Raw genomic sequence first — 10152 nt, forward strand, 5'->3', positions numbered from 1 at the left:
CGCACGTGTTTCAGGAATGATCTGTCATGGGAGGAAAAAGGTATTTTTCCAGTCTGTCCCATAGCTTGATGCTTAATAACCTGGCAGCTGCAGCAGCCCTGCTGTGTCTACTGATGGTCTCCAGGGTAACTGAGATAACAGCACAGTCATTTTCCATATCTTACAGTCTATTATATTCTAGGATTAGTTCTCCTTCCCAAAAAGGTCAAACCTAAAGTCAAGCCAGCCAGAAGTTCTCCTCCTCCTTCTCCTCCTTCTTCTCCTCCCTCCTTGCATTTACCTTCTATCCATCCTCACTTAGATAAACACTCACATTTGTATCCTTCTCAGCATTGATGTTAACAAAGGAAAAGGCTTATTTCATGTAACTCTTCACATTTTTGTAGTCTTCTGAATACATCACTATTGTTGATATTAAAGTCTGCATTTTTTCAGTATAAGTTTTCGTTTTTATCCAAACCTCGTTTTACCTTTGACACAAATGGTAACAATGAGGATGTTATACCTCATCACTGATATGACTCGACATGCAACATTTGTTCCTGTTGTACAGATTCAAAGATACTGTACTTGTTAGATAACAGGTTTTATCAACAGAAGAAAAGACAAAACAATGCACTTTGGGTATTTTGAAGCCATTCCTAAAAGATTATGAATTTGATTTAAGAAATTTTGGTCGTCTTACCTCAGTCGAACTACAACATGTTTATTTAAATGTTAATTGTAATATATCTACCTTTGATCCTCAAACAGAAATTTGGAAATAAACCATGAGAAATACAGTTTCATTCAAATATCAACTTACAAAAATCTGAAGTGTCTATCGAATTTAACACAACGGTGTTTTTTGTCATACAATGAATATAAAAATGTACTAAAAGCATACATTTGTTAATGATCAATTTAGTAAAGACTTAGACTTAGACTTAGACTTGACTTTATTAATCCCTTGGGATTACTCCCTTCGGGAAATTGTATTTCCAGTAGCAGGAAAAATTGCACATACAAGAAAATAGAGGATGTTTAGACACAGTATATACAATAGAAAAATAAAATCAATTAAATAAGGTGTAGGAAGATGTATTGGGGGATGAGGATAGACAAATAAATACAGAGGGCTATATATTATTATTGGCTTATAATTCAAGCTCAGAAGAGGATGTTTTGGGGCTTTTTTCTTTGCCAAAAAAAAAAAAATATATATATATATATATATATATATATATATATATATATATATATATATATATATATATATATATATATATATATATATATATATATATATATATATATATATATATATATATATATATATATATATATATATTTTTTTTTTTTTTTTTTTTTTTTTTTTATAGGCCCATATATATATTTATAGTATGTTTAGTATGTGTTTGGACTTCTTAATTTCCAGTGAGTCCATTGGCCTTCTGATCTTGTTATTGTTAAACTCTGAAAGAAAGACCTCAACTTTAAAACTTGCGTTCTTGGGGAGTACACTTGGGAGTATACGCTGGTGTTGGTTCTAATACTCAAGTGCACAGCGACACCTGGAGGTGAGTTGTTGTCCTGTTAATCTTCACAAACTAGTGTAGAATATCTACCTCCTAATTTAATAAAACTGTTCAAATCAAATTTATTTCATAAAGAATATATCAAAAACGCTACAGATGCAATGAATTATCTCAGAGTCTTTATAGTGATCTATTTCTTATCTTTTTAAATATATCTGCATGTTGAAGTCCTCTGAAGTGTACCACATATTTATGACATATAGTTTATTTCGACTCCTTTTTGATATTCTATTTAATACCAATGAAATAAGAAATTCTAAATGAGAATGAAAGATTTTGAATTCTAAATACATAAAAGGGTTTTATCCTGAGCAGAAATAATAAAGTTCAATTGGACCCATGTGTAAAGAACAGTTAATGAATTATGTTATATCAATATATTATATCATATTGATAAAATCAATTCACTTAGACTTCGGAATATATTTGTGTTTATTATTTAAATTAACCGTCAATGTAAATTCATAAGAAATAATGTATCTTTTTATTTAAAAAAAAAAAAATAAATACAGTAGAGTTTAATCAATGTAAACTACATCCTGTTTTATGTTATATACGATATACATTTTAAGACAGAGTTTGATGATGTTATGAGCTATATAGTAGTAGAATTTTGATCTGATTCAGATTTTTCTCCATGTCCCAATGGGTAATACATTTTACATTTAGTCACAATCAAAGTATAACAAAAGTAAGGAACATTACTGGAGGGCATGATGTTGAATGCAACATCTGTGAGTAATGGAGGGTTAAAAACCCCACATTTCCCTTTAAAAGGATGTAAATTGCAGATCTGACTAAAAAGTGAACAAGAAATGAATTGATAATTAGTAAATAATTAGTATTTAAAATGTGTTTGCTTCTAGATAATCACAATAATGTGACATAAATACACAAAAATGACAGAGTTATACAGAGTATACAATAAAATCATTGTGGCTAACAATACATGCAAGCACAGCTGCCATCAGTAGTGAAAAATAAGATCCTAACCCCTAGGTCTAAGTTTTTCTCTGGCATAAATCCATGTAAAATGTTATGCATTGTTTATACCTGTTGTTCCAAACAGTAGTGAACCCTTCCAGCTTCAATCCTCCCACGTGAAACAACATTCACCCAATAGGAGTCGTGTGTTGAAGCAGTGATGTAGTGGTAGTTGCTCTCTGGGTCTAGCTAAATAAAACTCTTTAAAGCCACTAATGTTACATTACCTTTTGATAAAAAATATTTTCCAAGGGTTGTTTTTTGTAATTTGTAATATACAGTAAAGATTTTGAAATTTAAAGAGAAATAATAATACTTTCAAAAAAAAAAAAAACAATTTCAGGATCGATGCATTTACCTCTGTGGGATGTTTCTATTTGTCAAAACTATTGAAGTAAATACAGTTAAAAAGCAGAATTGTAGTTCTTTAGCTTTGGGTTCATGCTCTAGTTGTCAGTTTTTCCCTGTTGATTAGTCTGTTCATAGATTCAAGCCAGATTTTGTTATTTTGTACTTTACGATTAAGTTTAATGTCCCTGTTTGTTATTGTCAGTTTTTTTTTTCTAGTGAACTTATCATCAACTCTGTTTATAATCTCTTGTGGCTCATTTTAGTTTTTGGTTTGGGATCTAGTTATTGTGTTTATTTTGCATTATTTTCTGCTGTTTTTCCTACTAGTCCTCCTCTGTTCAATATTCTCCCTCAGCCTGTCATCTCTATCCTTCTCAGCTGCCTTGCATATTTTCATTGCTGCTTCTATATTTAAATAACTTTTATGCATCTTTAATGACTTTAAATGTTCTTAAACATTTAGGAAAATCTATTGAGAAAGTGAAGAATTGGGCTTTTAAACTTGGGGTTTAAAATGTCAACTAAACAGCTGTGTAACATGATTTGTACTTAGAAGTATGATGGTGAGATGAAGCATAAGCAGGCATTACACTACATGAGCCAGATGCTTCCGAGAGGTTAATTTCTTAGACCTGCATTTGCCTATTAAAACGTCTACTGGCTAAATGTTTATTCATAGTCAGCAGTATATTCAGATGAATGCATTTTTATTCTTGGAAATTAAACTATTAATTTCTCTAATGACTATAACATATATAAAGAATGTTATAGTGCTTAGAGAATGTTGTTGAATTTGTCTATGTGTAATTATTTTTAGACAATTACAGTCATGTAGGCTACTTGTCTTAAAAAAACAGACATTAAAAGTGTTTGTGGAATTTGGAAGATGGGACTGGTTATATATGCTGTTTATATTAGTTTTTCAACTCTTTTTTGTTTTTGTTTTCTCGGGCCTTTAAGATCACCTTCTAACAGGGCACTGAAGATGCCAGCTGAAAAACTGCTCAGTATTAGTGAGAGCTTTGAATTTCTGATTGATGTCTTCCAAAAGGCAGGTATTTAGAAGCAATCTTCCCATAGTTGCCACTTGATATGCCTAAGTAGTGAGGATTTGGATGTCATCTTTTTTGGCTCCTCCTTTGAATAAAACAAACCTATAAAAACACTTTGCAGAAACGCCCCCTTCACATCTCATTTAAGACTTCGTTTTGAAAATTATGACATCTGAAACCTAGCAACCCAGTGATAAATTTAATGTTGTAATATAATTTATGGAAATCTAATTGTATGGACTGCCTCTGGTAAATGTTTTAGAATTCAATGTCTTGGACTTTGGTTCGATAGCTGGATGTAATTGGGGCACAGTTAAAGAATCATTGTTACATCTATTTATGTAACCTTGCCTTCAAGATAATTTCTTGTGCATTCAATAACACCCAAGAATCCATCTCATCTTAGTCCAGCTTCAACACTTTGTTGCAGGATTATGGTTTAATACCAATCTGTGGCGAAAGCAAGAGTTGCAGAGCCCACAGTTTAACAGAACTACCATGGTAGTACAGCAGTATGTACGCATACCTGAGTGCTACACATTTTCACTCTGGTTTGCCAGGTTACTATACACAATATAAGGGCAACAATAGACTAAGCGTACTTTGTGAATGATGGAGCAGCAAACAACTCTTTACTAAACTTGAGCTGAATGCAGTATTTAGCATTATGCAACACAGGTACTAGGAAATCTACTGCCAACAAAGCTGCCATCTTCTGGTATGGTAAAGATGATCTTTTCAACTTGTAAAGTGGAAATTACCAGCGCATTGTGTTCAGGTACTTTTGTCATGTTAGAATAGAGAAACATGTTGGATCCAATGATTATCCTGACCTGCTACTCAGGCAAGACCTCTTTCCCAGTAAAAGTAGCAGGTTAACCCGGGTTTTTCAAACATGGATCAACCTGCAATCAATATTTGGCTTCCTTTCCATTGGCAAAAAAGTTGGGTCTAATCCCAAGTTGGCAAGCTGTGTGGCCTCTGTCCCCCCACTGCTCCACATCTGTTGACACCATCACACTGAGTTAGCGTTGCTGATGTCACCAGTGTGACAGAAATCAGGAAAGTAAATAATGGAAAGCAACATGGAAGGCAGCCAGGCCGTGGTCAGTGTTCTTTTTTTGTTTGATTATTTTGTCTCTCCAAACCACTCTTACCAGTACTTTGCAACATTTATCAAATGTAAGCAAAGTTGTTTCGGCTTGTTGGGTCAGATACCACTGGTGCCTTGTGTTGACGTCTTTACGTTTCGCTCAACGGTATCATGTAAAATGACCGGTTGAACTGAGTGTGCTGTTCTCACTGTATGCCAATTTTAGCCGAGGTGATGGAAAGTGACTTTAACCCATGTGGCTTCCCGAGTCATTCGACCCTGGTCGACACTGGTCAGTGAGCCATTCAAGAAAAGATGAAGACCAATATCTCGGACATCTATGAATGTAGAAAAGGATTACAATCGTATTTCTAAGGGACCCCTGATAACCACAGAAAGAGTCACGATCCAAAATTACAGAAAACATGTAACCATGAGGAAACTTAGAAGCTGTCCAAAGGACCAAATGTAATCATATAGGAGGTTAATAGGAACCCAGGAAATTTAGTCTCTCTTAACTTATTTAACAATTACACACCTGGACAAAACTTGTCTGTTCCCCTAATAAATAAAAGGACATTAAAAATAAACAAATGAAGATTAGAAACTGGTTTTCATCAATGTTTCAACAGAATGATTAAAAAATATATACTAATGAAACAGGCCTGGGAAAATATGATGGTACCCATAACTTATTTTTTGTTGCCCAACCTTTTGAGGCAATCACTGCAATCAAAGGATTCCTGTAGCTGTCGATGAGACATCTGCTCTTTTCAGAAGGCTTTTTTGTTCCCGAAGGTTGCCTTTTTCAGACAGGATGTTTCAGCTCCCTCTAAAGTTTCTCAATAGTATAGAAGGACACTTCAGAAATTTTTTTTTCCTAAGCCATTCTTGGCTGTTTTCAGCTGTGTTTTTTGGTTCATTATCCTGTTGAAGACCCAATGAGACCAAGCTCTTTAACAGTAGGCAGCACATTTCTGTCAAGAACCCCTTAATAGTGTTGAGATTTTTTGTACCCTGCAGAGATTCAGGACCCACAGTGTCAGATGAAGCAAAGCAGCCCAAGATCATAATAGAGCCTCCTCCATGTTTCAGTAGGACAATGTTCTTCTCTTGATATGCTTAATTTTTCCGTTTGGGAACATAGAGCTGATATGCCTTTGGAAAAAAGTTCAGTGTATGTCTTATCTGTCCATAGAACATTCCCCCAAAAGCTTTGTGGCTTGTCAACATGTAGTTATTAACAGTTGTGTCCTCCTTGGTCATCTCCCATTAACTCAACTTCAGCTCAAACAACAGGCTGTGTCATATGACCCCGATGTTCCTTGAGTTTGTAGTTCACCTTAAAGCCTTTGGAAGTTTTTCTGCGCTATTTTGTAATATTTTTTGGACCTCAGAGCCTGCCTGCCTCCCCCTATTCTGATCTGTTTGCGTGACCTTCTGCTGGATTCTGCCTGTTTACACCCTTGAATCTGTCTCCCGACCCCGGCTTGGATTTCCCAACGGTACCTCTTCGGATCTCTGATCTTCTGGCCTGGACCTCTGTTTGCCTCATCGACACCAGCTTTAGCTTCTCCTTCAAGAATCACCTGCCCTGCCTTATCAGCCAACCCAGCAGCCTTTTGGACTTGGCTCCTGAAACTCTCAGGGATTCAAAATTATAAAATATATACACCAAAAAAACAAACAAAAACAGACAAACATGCAAAAACAGGAGAAATACGCAAAAGGTAAATACCTAATTTTCTGATAATAAATCCTTTCTTTTTTCTCACATACTGTCGGCTGCATTGCTTAAGCTCATTTTTCAAATAAAATTAATCCACTCATGAAAAACACACTCACAGACCAAACAAAAAATATGCAATTAATCTCTTGCCTCTCAAGATGTCCTCCTCTGTCACTGTATGAAAACATGAGCATGCATGTTGGTGTGAAGACACACCAAAGAGCATGGAAAAACAGGAGAAACAGCGTTAAAGCCATAAAGATGAATCTGGGACATCTGTTCCTGCCTGTTAGTTCATCATTTAGCATCTAGTCTGCAGGTGCAAAATAACGAGGAAACATAGCAGACCATTGTGGTGTTTTAACACATTCGCTTTATTTTAATTAATCTTTTACACAATACAGGCTTACGAATACCCCCCCCTTCACCCACACACACCCGCACACACACATCCGTACACATACACCTGCACACCCAACCCCCCCTCACATATGCTCTTTCTCTTTAGGTCTTATGATTTGAAAAAAAATTGTGCATATTTATTGGATTTTTGACTGGTAAATGTTTACAGGGATTAGGAATGAGCTGCTTCTGACCTTCTAGATTTGCTTTTCTTGTCAGTAGGTATTATCAGATTAGATAATCCTTTGATTTGCCTAAAATAAGTTAGCTTGATCAGCATCTTTTTTTCCCCTTTCGTTAGCAATTTGCTGCCTCTTATCCTCTTTTCATCCTCGTGGTGAATCACAATGGAGCTGAAAACTGTTTGCAGGTGGGCAGAAACAGCTTTAAACTAATATCTGAATAATAGAGACAATGCCGGGTGCCATTCGTGTCAGACAAGAACGCTCTGCTATTGCAGTGGAAAATGTGAATGGAACCTCGCAGAAATAATTTCTGGTGGCATAAGAAGAGGGAGACTCAGTGAGAGAAAATGCAGAAGAATTGGATTGTCACTTTGAAAATTCTAGACCTAATACACTCAAAGGATTAATACAGGATTCACCAAGGGAAAAATAAAAAACAGTAAAGCGGGAAATAAGGGAAAGGTCAATACTAACAGCTGTTCTTTAAAGTTTTATTGGTAAAATATATTAGATAATAATCCTTTTATAAAATTATATTTGGTATTTTCAGGTTTGATTCAACTAAAAAACTAATATGGAATGAGGACACCATCAAACTAATGATTTAAGACGCACTCTCATTTAATTTGATCTTTTAGTGTTTGCCGGTCAAAGTTTGGGCTGCGCAGTGGCGCAGTGGGTAGCACTGCTGCCTTGCAGCAAGAATTTTCTGGGTTCGATTCCCGGCCCTGGGTTTTTCTGCATCGAGTTTGCATGTTCTCCCTGAACATGTGTGGGTTCTCCCCGGGTACTCCAGCTTCCTCCCACAGTCCAAAAAAATGACTGTTAGGTTAATTGGCTTCTCTAAATTGTCCTTAGGTGTGTGTGTGCTAAATGGTTGTTTGTCTTTTTGTTGCCCTGCGATGGACTGGCGACCTTTCCAGGGTGTACCCCTCCTCTCGCCCATTGACTGCTGGAGATAGGCATCAGCACCCCTCACGACCCCACTCAGATAATGGATGGATGGATGGTCACCATACTTATTTTCCCATCAACTCTGGTTGTGAAGACAACCCCTGCCGCAGACATATGCAGATGACTGTTACCATCCATCCATTTTCCATCATCCTTTACCCCAGCTGGGTTTGCGAGGGGTGCTGGTGCCTATCTCCAACTGTCTACGGGCGAGAGTACACTGTTACTGTTACTATATTCTGTTAAATCTAATTTGGATTTGTTAAATTTACATTTTGTCTCTTAATTTGTTGATTTGGTTATATTGAATGCATACATATTGAATCTTTCTAGGCTTTCTAACAGACATTTGAGGAATTCTAGATCAAAACTTACTACTGTGTGCAATTATCCATAACTGTTGAATTTCATAAAATAGAAAGCCCCATATGAAGAAGGGTAATCCCAGGGCATCATACAGCCACCACTATGTTTCAGTGTGGATGTGGTGTGCCTTTGAATATGTGAACTGCTGTTCTGGTACTAAACAAATCTTTTGGGACCGTGAGTTTTTGGTCATACTTTAAAACATTCTCCCCCACGTCTTTGGCAACATTTCCATAATTTTTTTGGGAACAATAATCTTCATTCTTACTAACCTGGTATGCCATATTGATAATGTCCGACACTCAGGTTTGGTTGTACACATTACCGGTATAATCTGGGACTGCCCTGATCAAATCTTTTCAGGGAAAGGAGGAATGTACAGTGGAAACGCCACCTCTTGCCCACCTACCAAAGTTTGGTTTTAGCCAATCATGTTAACAAATTATACAGCAATAGCCGACATGAGAAACCACAGCAACTTATGCTTTTATGCTGTTGTTGTTCCTCTTTCAAATACAGTATTTAATGGTGGAGTCTGTCAAAACAGATGTGATATCAGCAACTATGCATAAGTCCTCCTGTGCTGCCATGTTTATTTTGGTTTGGCTGTGAGCTCAGAAGCTTTTGTCACAAGCCTTATGTTCCACCTTAAACCATAATACTGCAATGTGATTGGCTGACTCCGTGTGGATTGGACTTGAACAATGGATTGTGTTGTTATTGAACTCACAGATGCCATGAGAATTCCGCTTACAGGCATAGTTAGCCTCTCACTCCTTTTTTTTCAAGTTTATATTTCAAAAAGGGGAGCAGTGTCAAATGTGAACATATTTAGTGTTTGTTGCAAACTTCTTGGCAAATGGGGAATAGGGGAAAAATGTCCAGTTTTTATATAGGCTTGTATGTGTTTTCATATATTTCCTTTAGCAAGGCTTGACTTTATTCTCTGTAGCATGATATATAATGATCAAAGGTAAGACCCTCTAAACTTTTATTAATCACTTAGAGAGTTTATTATTATTTAAGTCATGAGTGGCACATAAACTAAAATAAAATACATAAAAATGTGTTTTTATGAAATTAAAGATTGTGAAAAAGTGGAACAGATATCAATATTTTTCTCAAGATGATGTGAGTTTTCAGCTTCTAATCTCACTGAGGCAATTTTTATGACGATGCTTCCGGGAAATCATTTTCCTCAAATGGCAAATTTATTATTTTCCACAACTGGCTGACACCAAATAGTTGGTAATTAGTTTCAAAGTTCTTGTAATTGAATATAAAGACAAGATAGCTCACTTGATCAGACCTGGAGCTGGGAAAAGCCATGAAAAAATAATTACTGAATATTTAAATACCAGTTTGGAGCTGCCTAAGTTGGATTATAGTCAGACAGTTAGGAAGCAACATATAAGATATGTGAACAATTAAAGGAGTTAAAACTGACTGAGTGTATATA

Source organism: Cyprinodon tularosa, unplaced genomic scaffold (assembly GCF_016077235.1).
Source record: "Cyprinodon tularosa strain WSP-4 unplaced genomic scaffold, ASM1607723v1 ctg95, whole genome shotgun sequence".
Lineage (NCBI taxonomy): Eukaryota > Metazoa > Chordata > Actinopteri > Cyprinodontiformes > Cyprinodontidae > Cyprinodon > Cyprinodon tularosa.